This window comes from Pseudophryne corroboree, chromosome 3 (assembly GCF_028390025.1).
Source record: "Pseudophryne corroboree isolate aPseCor3 chromosome 3, aPseCor3.hap2, whole genome shotgun sequence".
NCBI classification, from domain to species: Eukaryota; Metazoa; Chordata; class Amphibia; order Anura; family Myobatrachidae; genus Pseudophryne; species Pseudophryne corroboree.
The window spans coordinates 184,554,256-184,573,542 of NC_086446.1; positions in this window are offsets into that span (position 1 = coordinate 184,554,256).

Genomic DNA, 19,287 nt, shown 5'->3' on the forward strand with positions numbered 1-19,287 from the left:
AGAGAGAAAGAGAGAGTGAGACCTGAGGCAGAGAGAGTGAGACTGAGACCTGGGGCAGAGATCGAGAGAGAGACCTGGAGCAGAGGGAGGAACACATATGGAGTAGAGAAAGTGACACGTGGAGCAGAGAGAGTATGTTGTAAAATAAGTGATAAGGGGTATAATAGTGTGTGCAGGGTTAGGGGGTAATAGTACAGCAGTTTGTACAGTGTAGAAAGATAACAAATGTATCCAGTGCTTATCCATTAGGATACTAGGATCATTTAAGACTTTCTGCTTATTATATAAATGGTTTATGAAGAATAACTCGTATTACCCAGTTAGAAGACTTATGTATCTAAATTTCATGATTACCTAGATCGGGATCTCTGTGAGGCCTCAGTACCTGCTCCCTACACACTGCCTGTACCCTAGAACCGGCGCTATGTACTGAACATCCTGCCCGGCCACCGAACTTGGTCAGCATTACATTCGCCCCTTATTGTTATTGGCTGGTACTTTATCTCCTTGAATAGGGAAAGGGTACAGGAATCCTGCCACACTGGCGCTAGCTAGTGCTGCCCTAGTGTCACAACTGAGGGCTGGTGCTGACTGCGGGAAGCCTCAGTTGTAGGGGCTGAGGAATACTTAAACTTGGGAGGCAAAATAGGATTCCTGAACATGCATGTAAACTTGCAGTACCAGTGCCCGAAGGCGTGACCACGACAAACAGGGAGTAAGTTCAAGGGTTTTATTAAACACACAGCTCACAGGTATATTGGCAGTTGCAGTATGGAATTCAACAGACAATAAGTCATAGTCCCTTAGTGCAGTAGGAAGTCTCTAGGTGTGGTATAAATAGAGAACAGTCTTGAAGGACCGGGAGGTGGTATGTCCTTTACCAACACCAATGCACTGAGTGGTGACTTGGGAACAGAAGCTGGTGACTTTGTGAACTGCCGGGTTTTACGAGATGGGACTGGTCCAATGGATGAGCTGTATTAATAGTGCTGGTGAGCACTATTGTAGCTAGGGAGCGAAGGTGATGCTTGGGAGCATATACAGGTGATGCTTGGTAGTATATACAGGTGCGCTTGGGAGCGCAGATTACCAGAGAACGGAGACAGGGCACCGCTGGGAGCTGGAATGCTGGAAGCCGGTGTTGAGTAATCTGGCCAATGCAGGATGCAATGTTGAGACACTGCGGAGTCAGGCTGCACCACGAGGAATCGAACTGATGCGAGTCTCTAGTGGAGTTTTGCAGGCAGGAACAACCACAATGACGAGAGACTGGTATCACTGGGATGACAACTGAAGCACTGACAATCCTCCAGCACAAGAACAGGATTTTTATACCTGCTGGGATGCAGGCATTGGCTAAGCAATTAAGCAGAGTTATGTGGCGCAGTGGATTGGAGGAAACAACAGCATGTGACCAAAAGCAACATGGCTGCGCCCATGTTACTACTTGGAGGGAAAGTCAGCTTGGAAAGAAACATGTGGAAAACCACAGTTATGGCGGCGGAGGCCGCAGCAGGCAGGAGACACCACACTGATCCATTTGCAGAGCCAGACCACAGGGACAGCGGCAGAGACCGTAGTGGGCAGAAGACGTCATACCCAGCTCTCTGCACACTGAGGACACAGGACCAGCGGCAACGGAGATCACGGCGGGCAGGAGACGCCACACCTGCTCACCCGCGCAGCAAGGCCACAGGGACAGTGACAAAGACCGCAGTGAGCATGAGACGTCATACCCAGCTCTCTGCACACTGAAGGCACAGGCACGGCTGCAGCGGTCGCGGCGGGATGAGAACGCCATTCTGGTGCCTGACAAGTATACTGGGAAGGACACTGTACCAGCGCTACGGGCTAACAGTGAAGCGATGCAGAATACATACATCAGCAACACAGCTGGGACCCAACCCTGGAACACCGATTCAACCTCAGAAGACACTTGACTGGTAAGAAATGACGACCAGTTACCCGAACCGTGACACCTAGATTGTGTACCTTCCTAAAAGTCTAAAAGAAAAGGTACAATCTCACTTTGCGCTACGAATGTCCACAAATTTCAATAGTCCGCACAGTCGAGTCAGATGGTATGAGCCAATATTGATACAATAAAAAGAAAAAAACACAAAAAACATAGCATACAGTAATGATGTATTGTAGAACAAATTGAATTCTTCCTGGTGTACGGAAAAGATGGTAATGCAAATAGACCCGACAGGTTTCTAGAATCCACCTTCTTTAAAGTAGACACCTGGAATGGTGATAGGCAGATACACCAACGGATTCTTACATGTATGCTTACTTGTACCAAGGGGATATGAAGTAAATCAAGGGTTCTTTGATCTTCTGATAAATCCTCACTGCATATAAACATGGATCGATGTCTCTCATAACATATATGAAGCCAAAACAAGGACCATGGGGGTCATTCCGAGTTGTTCGCTCGTTATTTTTTTCTCGCAACGGAGCGATTAGTCGCTAATGCGCATGCGCAATGTCCGCAGTGCGACTGCGCCAAGTAAATTTGCTATGCAGTTAGGTATTTTACTCACGGCATTACGAGGTTTTTTCTTCGTTCTGGTGATCGTAATGTGATTGACAGGAAGTGGGTGTTTCTGGGCGGAAACTGGCCGTTTTATGGGTGTGTGTGAAAAAACGCTACCGTTTCTGGGAAAAACGCGGGAGTGGCTGGAGAAACGGAGGAGTGCCTGGGCGAACGCTGGGTGTGTTTGTGACGTCAAACCAGGAACGAAACTGACTGAACTGATCGCAGATGCCGAGTAAGTCTGGAGCTACTCAGAAACTGCTAAGAAGTGTCTATTCGCAATTCTGCTAATCTTTCGTTCGCAATTTTGATAAGCTAAGATTCACTCCCAGTAGGCGGCAGCTTAGCGTGTGCAAAGCTGCTAAAAGCAGCTTGCGAGCGAATAACTCGGAATGACCCCCCATATTAAGAACCATAACTCATTTATTTAGTGATAAAATTTCATAAAAATGGGTGAAAAACAACCATACCATACAGATGGTATGGTATGGTTGAATAAACCTCAGTGGTATAAGTATTTTCAAAGTGTTGTGATGTACATCATAAGACTTTGAAACCGCTTGCCAGCCACATCGGATGAAAACAGAACAGTGAGGAACTTCATTGGGAGTACGTATTGTATATTGAAATACTTTTTCTATGAACTTGTTTGATCTTTGTTACATGATAGTGGTGCCAAGGTCGTGTTTAATCCAACCAAAATTTTGCTTGCATTCTGGTACTTTATCTCCATCCAATGTTTAGTAAATAGACCCCTTATTCTGGACCTTACTTGGGTGAAAATTGAAGGAGAGACCTCTAATAGCTAATAATACTGCAGAAGTACTGCTTTGAAACTACAAATGTGAGTTCACCAACTGCCCATAACTAACACCTGTGGTCTGATAGTGAACTCCCTGTTTGGACACTACAGGGGGGGTTAGGGTCAGGCTGCAGTAAGCGAGGGTTAGGGGTTAGCGGAGGGAGTTTAAATACTTGCCTCACCCCTGTTGGGATCTTGACTATCTGGATGACTGCGTTGGTATTGTGACCGCTGGCATACCGTTTGCTGGGATCGTGTACCGATCCGAATCTCCCACTCTCTAATACCATACAGGAACATTCCCCCACATGCAGTTACCAATACATACTTATAAGACAGCTAGGGAAATGTGTAATGTACTCTGCATACACCACCTTGTACAACACAGCAACAGCAGCTCAGTTGAGCTGAGTGAGGGAGCGCCAACAACAGCAAGGCTGCAAAGATAAAACGGCACAATGTGTTATGATTCCAGTACTCCTGACCGGAGGAGATCTTATGACAATGGCCAGAGTACTGGAAGGGAATGCTGGTTACGGGAGCAGGAAAGACTAGTTGCCCCTGGCGCCCTAACTCTATTGTCTCACCCGTGCTATCGGAAATCCCTTGCGAGACTATGGTTTCGTGAGCCCCTGGCAGCCACGTTTGAAAGGCGGATTATGTCTGCCCAACTCCGGTGCCCCCCGGTCTTAGTGAGAGACAAAGGGAAATCCGAGGCAGGATGATGACAAGAGGACCTCTGACTAACAACAGGCCAAGGGCAACAAGCTAACTAACAAAACCTGAAGTATGTGCGGAAAAACCGCCAGGTAAAAGGACAACCAAAATCCACTAGTCCATTACTCCTACCCAGCACCGCTGGATACCAGAGTGGATCTGTGGGAGCGGAATCCTCCGCAAAATGCTCCGAAACACAAATAATAAGTAATAAATAATAAAGCGGCCAAGCCGCAACACACGGCAACGCCGCGACTCACGAACACCACTGGATGTTTAAACGGTGCTCAGTCAGGACTCCAGGAACAAGATGACGACTTCCGAGTGCAGGACAACTGTGGACTGGAACGACCGGATACAGCAAGACTGGAAACACTCTCAGCAAACAGAGACAGCATGCAGGAAGCTATTACCGGCGTCTGTGTAAGGCACTGCAAGAGCATATAAACTGAAGCCCTCCAATCAACTGCTGAGAGGGCTAATTGCGTGGATGCCGTGCAGCTGCCTTGCTGCATGGCCAGGAAACAGGTGCCCTACTTAATTTAAATGGACCCAGCAACGGGGAACGCGGTCCGCCAGTGGCGTCCCCGTTGCTAGGGTCCGTGCGGCTCCGTGCGCCCGGTGTCTAGCGTTGCCAGGGAGCCGGCGGCTGTACGCGTATGGCGTCCCTGGTTGCTAGGCGCCGGGCCGCACCGACGAGCGGACCCCGGCGCCTAACAGTACCCCCCCCTTGAGGAGGGGTCAAGGAACCCCTAAAGCCAGGTTTCTGAGGAAATTCCCGAAAAAATGCCCTCTTGAGCCTCAGGGCATGGAGATCCTTATCCAGGACCCAAGACCTTTCCTCTGGACCATAGCCTCTCCAGTGCACCAGAAAATAAAGCCGACCCCGGGACAATTTGGAATCGAGAACCTTCTCCACCAAGAACTCCTGTTGTCCCTGTACATCTACTGGAGATTTCCCCTGAGAGATCTTCCGAGGAAATCTACTGGAAGAAACGTATGGTTTCAACAGGGAACAATGGAACGTATTTCCGATCCGGAGAGCTCTTGGTAAAAGTAACCGGAAAGCAACTGGGTTGATTTTTTTAATAATATGAAATGGTCCAATAAATTTGGGGCCCAATCTAGCTGAGGATTGTCGAAGTCTAATGTTACGAGTCGACAACCATACCCTATCTCCCACCTTAAAAGTGCAAGGACGTCGGAGCCTGTCAGAAAAATTTTTCTCTCGAAAGGCCGCTTTTCTGAGAGCAAGGTGCACTTTTTTCCAAATGACTCTGAGATGAGAGGTTAAGGTTAGCGAGGAAACTGAAGAATGTTGAAAAAAAGAATTAGCTCTGGGGTGAAAACCAAAAACTGAAAAGAATGGAGACACATTAGTGGAGGAATGACAGGACCCCGGCGCCTAACACAATGAGGGCAAACGGAGATGTGACGCTGTTGGTACCAAAAATCCTAAAAATTGCAGTGCACAGTGGACACATATTACAGTTAGTGACCGGATACAGCAAATCAAAAATGTCCAAGTGGAACAGAATGTGTAAAATACCACTGAGGGATATCCTGGAAGAGGATAACACAGGGGCAACTGCTGGATGTGTGGAGCCAGGGGCGTAGCCAGAACTGTATGGGCCCCATAGCAACATTTTGAAGGGGCCCCTGTCCCAATCCTTCTTGACAGACGCCTCTCCACAGCACGTGTTAATTTTATGCACCATAATACTGCCCTAAGTCATTTTCTGAACCATAGTAGTGCCTTAGTTAATGTTAAGTTACATTGTAGGGCTGCCAGTACATATTATGCAACAGTAATCCCAATTCACGTTATGACGTGCAGTGTCCCCAGTTCCTGTTATGTCACACTACAGTACCCCCTGTTCATATTAGGTAAAATGGTAATGCCCTCCAGGTCATTGTATACCATATTACAATGAGCAGGTTTAGGGTCATAACTAGATGTATTTGTATGCTCCAAGGCAAACGTTTGTATGGGCCCTTATGTATCACCCAGTGGTCAATAATTTATATAAACCATGTAAATTTGACAGGGAAGGTGGACCCATCTCAGCTCTGGGCCCCATAGCAGCTGCACTCCCTGCACCTATGGTAGCTACGCCCTTGTGTGGAGCCATGAATCCCATCATCACAACCCCACATCCACTGATAAATACCACAATATGCTGCATTGCTGCATTTTGCAACAGGAGATGGGGCCATGATGGTACAATTCACAGTGAACCACATCACAGCCCTGCCCACTTCACTGCAGCAGTCAGTGGGGATGATTCAGTAAGGAGAGAAGTTTGTATTTCATTTTCACCTCAAATTGAACATAAATTCATTACACTAGCAGAAACTAGACCAACTACTGAACATCAGAACCAAATACAGGAAACAATCTTGTTAATGTGGCAATAAAGCATTAAGATTTTTGGTAAGGGCTTTCCACACCCAGAGATACGTATCCTATATTGATTTGTTTAACAATAGCTTGGAAACGGTGCAATATACAACTGAAAATATAGCTAGGGCCTTCCAAACATGATCTTGAGACCAAGGTATCTTGGAGACATGAGGTTTCCTCTTTGCTCATCTGAGCATGTGCTGGGGCAGATAAAGAGTCTTACTGTGATGGAACTGATAGTCCAATTGGGGATTTATTATGGATGTGCCATATGCTCTATTAAGAAGAATGGGGCACTTGGAGCCAGTGACGGAAATTGTGAATGGAGGGCCCAGGTGCAAAAATATAATTTGGGCTAACCTCTTACACCCCAACTCAAGCTCACGATATGTCACACGGCAGTGGGGCGACAGGGAGAGGCAGAGGGTGGCAGCGTAAGCCAGGAAGAGGCAGAGGTTGACAACAGAAGCAAGGTGAAGGCAGAGGGTGACAGAGAGGTAGTGGGTGACAGGTAGACACAGTGTGTGAGAGGGGTACAAGCACAATGTCCTGCGTGGTGCGGAGAATAGGGGGCATGTACTTTGGTGGGGGCAGGAACACAGCGGCCTCTGCTCTCTCTGGGACAGGAGCCCCCTCCCCTTGTGGTTTCCTCAGTTTGTCACTCAGTCAGGCAGAGTCTGGTTGAAAGCTGCCTTTAATTCACAGACAGTAGTGAATCAGAAAAAATGTACATCTGTCTGTTAATTAGAGGCAGTTTATAGCTGTGATTATCAGTCCTGATAGGTGGTGGGACTTCTCTATCAGTCCGGCACACACAATGTCAGCCCAACCTCTCTAAGGTAAGGAGTAGGTTACTCAGGCAGTGGGGCCCACCCTCCTCTCTGCACTTGGCCATTCATCCGACATTGCTCTAAATGGTCTGTGGGGGGGTGGCAGGGAATAACTCATTGCTGGTCTGGGTAGCAGTGGTCCCGCAGTCCTCAGGAGCTCTGGTTCAGTGCACCTGCTGCACCAATGGTAGGTCTGCCTCTGCTTGGAGCGATGAATAGATGCACATTACCAACCCCCACCTACTGTACATTTTTTACTCTTGTACTGTCAGACAGTGACTGTTGGTTATCCATTACCTCTCATTTACTAGAACACCCTGCTGTCTTTTAAAGTGTTAATCTTCATCCTGTTGTTACAACTTTGGCATCTCCCTCTACACACACCCCCCCACACACTCTGGTGTCCCGTGTGCTCCATACAGCCTGTCACCTCCCCATCATTGGTAATGGTTACCTGGCCAGCTCTGCCTGCTATGCTGCCTCATTACCCCATCCCTCACTAACTGTCTCACCAGGTGACAGGAGTGTAAGCGAGGCTCATTGTGGGCATACTGTGGGCATTATGTGCAATACTGTGGGCATTATGTGTGAGCGCCACTACTGTAGTCATTATGCATAAGCGTCATTCCTTTGGGCATTATTTGTAAGCGGCACTACTACTGTGGGCATTATGTGTAAGCAACATTACTGTGGGCATTATGTGTAAGCGGCATTACTGTGGGAATTATGTGTAAGCGGCACTACTGTGGGCATTATCTGTAATGGGCACTACTACTGTGGACATATGAATCAGGGGCAATGCATGCAGTGTAATGTGAATAATGCCGGGTACACACTTGGACAATGTGAGTTCCCGGCGATACCTGCAGTGACTGGACCTGGCGGGGTTCCGTCATCGGCAAGTACATAAACACTTGCAGATGTCAGCAGTGATGGGGGGAGGAGCAGGGCCATGCTGCATTTGGCAGCATGGCCCTCGCTGGCTATGTAGGCCATGCGCGCGGGAGCGCGCATCATCAGCGAAATAGTGCATACACACTAGACAATATTGTGAATGATGTGTCCGAATCGGGTGCATCATCCACATTGTTGTCTAGTGTGCACCCGGCATTAAATTGTATTGTGTGGCTTAATTTTAAATGTGGCCACACCCCTTCCTTGTGAGACTGCACTCCTTGTTTTGCAGTGTGTACTGTTTCTTTACAATGCACGGGAGGGAGGGCGCAAATGTATAGTTTGCAGGGGGCGCCAAACACCCTAGCACCGGCCCTGCCTATGGGCCAGTCCAATTCTGGTTATGCTATCCATATTTTAGTATTTGTACAGTACTTAAAGTCTAATAATCACTTTGGGGTCTATTCATGCAGCAGGGAAAAACCCTGTTTTGCGTTAAACAGGGCTTTTCTCTGCTTACCGCAATTCACAGAGCCGGTTACCGTGGAGAAGTCTCTGACTTCTCCAGCGGTACCCCCGCTCTGTGCCTGAATCGCATCACCATACCTTTGAATGGTGAGTGCAATTCATGAAGGTGCGGAAAGCTCTGCTTTCCGCTTCTCCATGGAGTTCAGGTTCGCCATCTGAGGACGGCGTAACCTGAACTGTAGTGCGGAGACGTCAGGGAAGCTCAATGCTTCCCTGATCGCTGCTCTGCACCTCGCGCTGGCTCCGCCCCCCGACCTCCCAGCAACCACTGCGGCCGGCCGGGAGGTCAACACCCTGCGCATGCGCAAAGGGACCCGTCGCTGGACTCCGCGCATCGCCGGGAGGGATCTCTGGAGAAGACCTCACCACAGGAGCCCCAGACACCGCAGTGCATCATCGGAAGGGTGAGTATACATGAATTGCTACTTATCACAGCTATACATCGCATCGAAGAGATGCGATGTATAGTGATAAGTAGCAATTATATTTTCGTTTTCTACATGAATAGACCCCTTTGTGTGATATACTGGAGATGTTTGAATATATGCCAACTGGAATAAACTATTTTGGCCTTTAAACAAATTATTCTATTCACTGAGTGAATTTACCTGCTAGTGCCAACTTTGTTGGCTGAATAAATCGCCTTTCGTTTCTAGTAACAAATGAACAGCCCCACAAACCGTGTTATTTTCTCATTGTACTTTTTTATTTTGTTTCTTTTGATTTTTCTTTAACCTCTAAAAATGTTAAATCTTCCAGATATCTACAGCAATACTAGAGAACCCCCAATGTGCTCTATATGCCAAATCATTCCAGTTTGATGAGAACAGGGAAATTGTAGGGTCCTTTGTGCATGGCACTGTAAGCATCAATTTTCAAAGCACTGAATCCTAAAAGGTCATCTATAGCCTGCTGTTTATAGCAACTCTTCCCATTCTTGTTTATTTCACAACCCCCTACCTCCTTCCTCACCACAAATAAATAAATCACTGTCTATTTTCTTTAATTTTTTTCTTGTTCTTCTTAAGGTCGGAAGCAATTGACTAGTATGTTGGTCCGAACCTGACAAAACCCATTGGCCAGTAGTATGATATGCTTCGAAGAAACTATGTTTGACAGGCAAAAGGGAGGGAGGAAAATATGGGCAGAAGTGCCCCTGCCCGTCATCAAATGCCAACTGCCCCACTCAAGTCTTCCTCTGCTTGTATATGTATCTTGATTGGGGTGGGTGGCAATAGGAAAAAGTAGTGTTTGTCTTGAAGGAGGAGGTTAGGAAGGAAAGAGCAGATATTTAAAAGTTTCTGACATGTGTCAGGGGCTCAGCCATTGAGACAGTGCTGCATGATGTACTAGGACGTGACATTAGCGGAGACATCCATGTTAGCTCCAGGACATGTGGAGTTTGGTGTGTGTCACATTGCATTCACATCAGGGCACGTCCAGAGGAGAAGGGAGGAAAAACTAAAATGGATGAAGGAAGCAGCTTTTAACTTACTAACTTAAAATAAAAAAAGGTACATTTAAAAGTTCTAGAAAATTGTCAGAATGAATTACAGACTAATCATTTTTAAGTCATCTTCTATTCTCATTATTAAAATTAATATATTCTCAGTGGCCACTTTATTAGATACACCTGTATTAATGCAAATATCTAATAAGCCAGTCGTGACAGTTACTCAGTGCTTGGTCATGCAGTCATGGTCAAGATTTTTAGTTGTTAAAGCAAAACACCAGAGTGCAGAAGAAATGTGATCCTAGGGACATTGACCATGGAATGATTGTTGGCACCAGAGAGGGTGATTTCAGTATCTCAGAAACTGCTGATCTCCTGGGGCTTTCACACATTACAGTCTCTAGAGTTTACAAAGTATAGTGCGCAAAACACTGGGGGTATAGTGGGAACCGGCTCACCCATAGTGAACAGTTGAAGATTGGTAAAATGTTGCCTGGTCTCTGATAAATCAAAGTTTCCACTGTGACAGATGGTAGAGTCAGAATATGGCATAAACTATATTCATCCTGATCCATCCTGCCTTGGGTTAACGGTTCCCACTGTGTAATGGTATGAGCATACCTCCCAACTGTCCCGATTTTCCCAGGACAGTGTCCCAGGGGAGTGGGGGAGGTGCAATTGGTAGGCTCCTGTTACTCGCTGCTCTGGGCAGTGGTGAATAGACGCTGTGTGCACGCGCATAGCTTCTATACACGGGAGACAGTGCATGACCTCTTCAATGACAAAAATTGGGGCATGGCTCGTAATCGCTGCACTCCATTGAAGCCACACCCATTTTCCCAGAGGCCACACCCTTGTTTGATCGCGCGAGGGTGTCCCTATTTTTAAGCTCCAGATGTTGGGATGTACAGTATGAGGCATTGGGGCATATTTATTAACCCGGAGAAGTTTTCATGAAAAACTGCTCAAAACTCTTTAATTCACTTTTTTTTTTAGTAACCAATATTGCATTTCTCATACTTATAATGGGAAATGTAAAGAAAACGTATAATGGGAAATAAAAAATAAAAAAACACAGCAGTGAGCCCTGTGATAATTCCGCCAGCTTCAGCTGGTGTAATCACAGGGCTCACTGCAGATTGTGTACTTCTGTACAGCTTTCTCTGCCACTGAGCAGAGAAAGCTGTGCAGGGAGTCGGCAGTGTGATCAGCTCTGTGTGTCCGATGGACACACAAGCTGATCACTGTGTTTAAAAAACAACAACAAATAAACCTACCTACCCAGGGACCGGTGACCAGAGCTCCAGTGCAGGCTGCTAGTCATCAGGGCTCCCTGCTGCTCCTGTGACCTCTGGTGGAGTAAAGTGATGCTGCAAAGTTGCAGCTCACTTTACCGCATTGGAGCTCACTGCAGCAGGGATCCCCAATGAACGGCAGCCATCCAGAAGCTCCGGTCAACGATCCTCGGGTGTTGAGGAGTATGGTCACCGGTGGGGGGGGGTGTTGAAGTTGCAGGGTGGGGCTTTGTCGACCTGGCGGTGGTGGTGGCGCTAGCACAGCAGGTCATTGGAGTATTGTTTACAAACAATAGGCTCTGTCCCTGCATGTGATTATTGATACATCTGTGCGATGTAATCAATTATCGAAGTGTGGATTGGGTCGATTTTATCACATCCCATCCGCATCCTCAAATGTGGATGGTGATAAATTGGCCTCAATGTGTGATACTATCATATCAAAATGGAATAGAGTAATATGTTTGGCTTCTATTTGAACCTATGCCACAAAGAATTATAACTGTTCTAGGGGCAAATGGAAAAAAGTGTACATAATACTGTGACTTATAGTATGTTAATAAAATATTCAGGTGTGCGCCTTACATAAGACAATAGGCTTGTGTCTAAAGGTGACAGAGGCTGCGGCACACGTTCCCATATTCTCTAGTACTGCCAGCTTTACAGGCTGCTTCAGCACACTTGTCACAATAATGATGTATTGTTTCCTATGACAAGGGCAGGAACTATACTCAGGGCATTTTTTACACAACAGCTTGTTGCATCAATGATGCATCCATTATTAACTACCTGTGACTATGTAACCTTTTAGCTGCTGACTATTAATGTTCTATAAAGAGTACTTCCTTGTTTTACTTTGTTACAAGACCTTCAATCAGGAATGTAATATTTGAAAATGGTATGGATAGTGGCAGGAGAATGGAGTACTTGAAATAAAAGTATTGTTACACACATTACAGCACATCATTATGTCTTGTCATATGTGAGAAACATAAATGTCACCAGACCCTGAATAAAGGCAAGACAGCACACTCGGATAGCCACACAAGTTACCTTACCATGGCCTATTACGTAATGACAATTCTGTAGATGCATGCTGACTCTCTTCTGCCATACTGCTGGGATCCAGGTGCTATGTGCAGTGTCTTATACCTCCACTAAATTCTACACAGAGCAAAGGCTGATCATGTATGGCATAGGTGTGCAGGACTGAAAAATGGCAATCTTGAATAAGTTGCTTATGAAAAAACATGTCTGTATGAAGGAAGAGGTTCTATTCAATAGCAATACAGGGCAACAAAACAAGGAAAAGTGGTTTGCAGTGGGGTCTGTGGAATGAGGGGTATGTACAATGCTGTGCGGGTCTGCATTGTGATGACTGTGCTTAATGTACAGTGCTGCTCATATAAAAATACCTTAGGATACGAAGAAAATAGAACGTCCTACCCAGCCTACGAATGCATTTGTTCTTAATCTGTCTACAATTTTCACATCTATTGGCTGAAAGATTACTTGCATATTATTTATTGGATTATTTATTGCTTGGGAAACACGTTTACTTGAATGAATTCTGCCTGACAGGGTTTGAATTATTTAACAATGACTTAAGACCTGTTTCCTAAGGACAGCTCATTCTTTCTATAGACACATTTTTACCTTTTATGATAGCTAGTATAATACACCTTCTGGTGGTGCACTCAAGAGTATGGCATTTCCTACATTATTCTGTATAGCATGTACCTTCAGCACTGACAGGGTTAACCTAGAAGGGGCTTAAAGCACCGCTAGTTGCATAAAAGCACCAAGACCATTTCTAGGGTGACATATTGCATTGTGACAGTGACTGTCATTCTTAGTTAATCACTGCAGAAATGTCCTGCTCCTCCTGCTTTTAAAAAGCTGGACTTCTGACATAGTATAGTTCATCAGAACGGCAGGGATGTTCTCTCTGGACATTTGTCTAATACCTGGAAGGGGCGCCACAGTCCCGGAATCCGCTGTTCTAAACACTTATCAGCTCCCCCTTCATTTTTAATGCCAGCTTCTCTTATTCAACATGATCTCACACCTGTGAGGTTGTTTGCGATTTGGAAGAAAGACATATTAACCCTTCATTTTCTGAGGGGAAAGTTTTGAACAGGATCCATGTACCAGGAGGCGAAGGAACTGCAACACAATGCAAACAGAAAAAGATAGTAATCAGTAGTAAAAAAAAAAAAAAAAGCAACAACAACCTTTAAAGATATATATATATATATAACAATATATATATAACAATATATATATATATATATATATACTATACACTGCTCCAAAAAATAAAGGGAGCACTAAAATAACACATCCTAGATCTGAATGAATGAAATATTCTTATTAAATACTTTGTTCTTTACATAGTTGAATGTGCTGACAACAAAATCACACAAAAATTATCAATGGAAATCAAATTTATTAACCCATGGAGGTCTGGATTTGGAGTCACACTCAAAATTAAAGTAGAAAAACAAACTACAGGCTGATCCAACTTTGATGTAATATCCTTAAAACAAGTCAAAATGAGGCTCAGTAGTGTGTGTGGCCTCCACGTCCCTGTATGACCTCCCTACGATGCCTGGGCATGCTCCTGATGAGGTGGCGGATGGTCTCCTGAGGGACCTCCTCCCAAACCTGGACTAAAGCATCCGCCAACTCCTGGACAGTCTGTGGTACAACGTGGTGTTGGTGGATGGAGTGAGACATGATGTCCCAGATGTGCTCAATTGGATTCAGGTCTGGGGAACGGGCGGGCCAGTCCATAGCATCAATGCTTTCGTCTTGCAGGAACTGCTGACACACTCCAGCCACATGAGGTCTAGCATTGTCTTGCATTAGGAGGAACCCAGGGCCAACCGCACCAGCATATGGTCTCACAAGGGGTCTGAGGAACTCATCTCGGTACCTAATGGCAGTCAGGCTACCTCTGGCGAGCACATGGAGGGCTGTGGGCCCCCCAAAGAAATGCCACCCCACACCATTACTGACCACTGCCAAACCGGTCATGCTGGAGGATGTTGCAGGCAGCAGAACGTACTCCTTGGCGTCTCCAGACTCTGTCACGTTTGTCACATGTGCTCAGTGAGAACCTGCTTTCATCTGTGAAGAGCACAGTGCGCCTGTGGCGAATTTGCCAATCTTGGTGTTCTCTGGCAAATGCCAAACGTCCTGCACGGTGTTGGGCTGTAAGCACAACCCCCACCTGTGGATGTCTGGCCCTCATACCACCCTCATGGAGTCTGTTTCTGATCGTTTGAGTAGACACATTTGTAGCTTGCTGGCGGTCATTTTGCAGGGCTCTGGCAGTGCTCCCCCTGTTCCTCCTTGCACAAAGGCGGAGGCAGCGGTCCTGCTGCTGGGTTGTTGCCCTCCTACAGCCTCCTCCACGTCTCCTGGTGTACTGGCCTGTCTCCTGGTAGCGACTCCATGCTCCGGACACTACGCTGACAGACACAGCAAACCTTCTTGCCACAGCTCGCATTGATGTGCCATCCTGGATGAGCTGCACTACCTGAGCCACTTGTGTGGGTTGTAGACTCCGTCTCATGCTACCACTAGAGTGAAAGCACCGCCAGCTTTCAAAAGTGACCAAAACATCAGCCAGAAAGCATAGGAGCTGAGAAGTGGTCTGTGGTCACCACCTGCAGAACAACTCCTTTATTGGGGGTGTCTTGCTAATTGTCTATAATTCCCACCTATTGTCTATTCCATTTGCACAACAGCATGTGAAATTGACTGTCAATCAGTGTTGCTTCCTAAGTGGACAGTTTGATTTCACAGAAGTGTGATTGACTTGGAGTTACATTGTGTTGTTTAAGTGTTCCCTTTATTTTTTTGAGCAGTGTGTGTGTGTATATAATATATATATATATATATATGTATATATATATATATATGTATATATATATATATATATATGTATATATATATATATATATGTATATATATATATATATATATATATATATATATATAAAACAAACTTATGGTTACCCCAGCAGTCCCTTTATTTGACTGAATTTTTCTGAAAGGTTTCTGGTGATGGGATCATTACGAGATCCTGGCTATCAGGAGACAGACAGCCAGGATCCCGGCAGCGAGAGCAGAGTGTCCCCTCGTGGACTCGCTGCACTTGCCACACTTCGGGCCCGGTGGTGACCTGCGCTAGCCACGCTTCGGTCGCCACAGGTTTCTAGTCCCCTCCGGGTGGTGGCATGGACCTCCACCCAGGAGGGGTAACCAGCCGGCGGTCAGGACTCCGACCGCCGGTATTTCAGCTGGTTTCGGGATTCTGGTGTCGGGATCCTGACAGGCGGTCAATTGACTGCCTCCCCTGGTGTTAAATATGTTGACTGGCAATTGTTTTATTTTTATTTTGGTTTTGAACTGAAAATGCTAAAGAACTGTTCAGTGCTAGAAATTATAATTTCATACCAAAAAATCACAGACATACAGTATGTAGAAGGGAAAGTGTGTTTTCTTTTGCACAATATATGTATTTCCATACTTTGTATGTGGACAGCATTGCATCCACATATATGAATTTGCATATTATTAAATTGCATCTTCTTGTGGTGGAACAGTGGATGGCATGGACTGTACAGTAAGTACATGTTGTAAAGTAATTACATATAACTGTGGATACATCCATGTCTAGATGTATGTCTTTTACCTCTTGCTGTAGCTGGAAGTCTGGTCCATGATATGCAATTACAGTGATTACTATCAGCAGCACTATATAGCTGCTACTAATTGGCTGATTGTGTACCGGACGCTCTTTTCCCGTTACTTGATTGATATTCCCTTTTTTTTTAAATGTGGAAAACAACAGATGTTTGTATTAATTTAATTTGTGTTTATATTTAATTACATCTTATAAAGAAGATGTGGGGGACAGACACAAGAGATATAAGTGCGGCTTAGAAAGAGATCAGATGGCTTTTAGTAAAGAAAAAGGCTGTAAGAGCCCATTTGAAGCTTTGAAGATAGAGAGTCTGATAGTGACAAAGAATATGTTCCAGAGGTTTGGTTAATTGCTGCAGGCAAGAGTGTGATGAGTTTATCACATGGGAAGAAAGGCAGTGGTCACTGGCAGAGCATAGTGGATATGGTGTTTGGAGGGAGAGGAGGTCAGAGATGTAGAGGGGAGAGGATTGGGTAAGAGCTTCATAGATAAGGCTGAGCATATTGAATTGGACTCTGTAGAGGCAGGTGGAACCATTGCAGTGTCTGACAGGGGGAAAGGATATGATGAGTGGTTACAGAGTGATTTGGAACTTGCAATAGATCTGATGTTGTGGCCTTTGAATTCTATGAAACGAACGCCAGTGACTGCTCATATGCAACTAAAATGCTTGTTTCATTGCAAATGGTAGAATTTTAAAATGGAATTGAATGTTCGATAATAAAAAGAAAATGAAAATGAAAGTAGCATGTATCTTAGAAAGGCTTATGCTGCAATAGCACCAGCCCCAATGGTATTGCTGTAACATTGTAAGTGGAAAGTTCTAATAACCATTCAAAGCTGGGGGGTTTTCTCATTCTTGGAGTTGGACAGAGGGAGATGGCATGACAAGCATGCACTAGGGTCTGTGTATAACCTGTGCACACAACAACTGATCTCTGTGCACACAACAACTGATCCCCCCCCATGATGAGAAGCCACAGCTGATAACATAGTCTTAAAATGCATACACGCTGGGCGTTTTTGCCCAGCGTGTATGCACAGCGATGATGGATGACATCGCTGGGCTGAAAATCGCTCAGTGTATACACACCGAGCGCTTTTCCCCCCTGCCCAGCGATGTCAGCGGGGTTGAGCGGCTTTCCATAGCTGAGCGGCTTTCCATAGCAGGATGCTATGGAAAGCCATTCACCCCGCCGTTCATCTGCTGGTAATACCAGCAGATAAACGGTGGCCGCCGGCGATGAAGAGGGAGCGCGCATCAGCGCTCATTGCCGGGGCATACACACTGGGCGGTTTTGAGCTGAAAGCAGCTCAATACACCAAAAGTGAGCTGCTTTCAGCTCAAAAACACCCAGTGTGTATGGGCCTTTACAGATATATAAGTGCTTGTTAGCTCCTGAGCAACACTTCTCTGGGTGAAGTAGTCACAGATTTATATTTTAGTATAGCTGTTCTACCCCTGTATTCAGGTTGCTTTTCCCCTCCTCATGTTATATTAAGTTCCCTGACATTCTGCAAGAGTGTTGTATAGTACAAAATGCATCATTTTGTTCTGTATTGGAAATGGCTTGTAGACTCATGCATTAATAAACACATAATTAATAATACATAGGGAAAATATATTGCATTTGCACATTTGGCAAGAAAGCAGTGGAGGAAGCTAATGCAAAGAGAGCTTTATGCCTGAACAGCAATTGGACGCTTTTTGAGAAGTTTGCCGTGAGATGCACAAATAGAATTTCTTACAAATAAATTTAGTGGACTGTAACTCTGTGAGTGAAAGTTCCCTCAGGAGCAGAAAGAAAATAGCCTATTAATTATTTCCCAAGAACTAGATAAATGTTTGTACTAATTATATTACAGGCTTAGCTTTCTGGCACTTAAAGGTTACTGGTATAGAGGAAGCCTCTTTGTTTTAAGATCTCGTCTGAATTAAAACGGCTCAAGGCATCACAGGGAGTTGGCGCAAAGAAATCTCTCTCTATGACAGAACAGTCATATGACAATCAGTTCTTTTAACTCATACAATAGTTTATTTGGTCCAGTGGTTAAAAATGCTGCAGCTGCAGCATTGGGGTCCTGGGTTCAACTTCGTTCAGGAACCTATTTGTGTGCAGTTGGTTTGTTGTCTCTGCATTTAGCTGGTAAGTTAATCAGTTTCTTACAGAATGCAGTAGTCATGTGGTACCCTGACACGACTGCGTAATACGGTGCTATAGAAACCAAAAAATTATAGTAATTCATTATTTGCTAAGTAATCTAAATCGATAGGCCACAAATCTATAGGCTTCACCTCATTTGTTAAACTACAACTTTGGTACCAACTACTTGCATAGAAGTGTAGTCCCACCCAACACGATTTTTTTAAATCAATAAAATACACAGTGAAAAGGGATGGTCCAAATTATGGTGGGCAATCCTGAGATCAGGATTGGTGGGATCCCGGTATTTAGGCCTAAAATTGGCTGGGATTCAATCTCTGGCATTTTGGTATTAGTCAGACCACTTTTTTTTCCCCTTGAATGCCAGGCAGTGTTGAGCATTTTCAACAGGCTCAGATGCCGTCCGGCTCCCTGAACCCGGCTATACGCATGATGCAATGTCAGCGGTCACCTTACCGACCTTACTGCCACCCGTTCAGAGGATGGTGAGATGTGTGTGCTGGGCCATGTGGGGGACAGTGAAAAGTTTAATTTTAAACACAACAAGCACATCCCGGGATTGATAATTTTTCAATCCCAATTCCCAGGATTGAAAAAACAGCCCAGGATTGGCCTCCCTAGTCCAAGTCAGGTCCTCCTGCACTTCTTTTGGCTGCCCATTCATATGTTATTCTGTAATGTAATTTTTATGTATATAAGGAACCGTGAGGGCATGCTAAAGTTATTTGTAGCTCAGTCTAGATATGGTTTGGTTATAACACAATAAAAAGCATACATACTGTACATGTGATTGAAGTAGACTGTTAAACTGAAAGGACTAGGTTGGCTAATGCAGAGTTGTGGTCCATTGTGTGAATGGATCTTGTGATTTATTTATATATTGTTTGCTGTACAGAAAAGCATACACAACTGTGTGAAACTAGGTCGGGCTGTAATTGTGGTA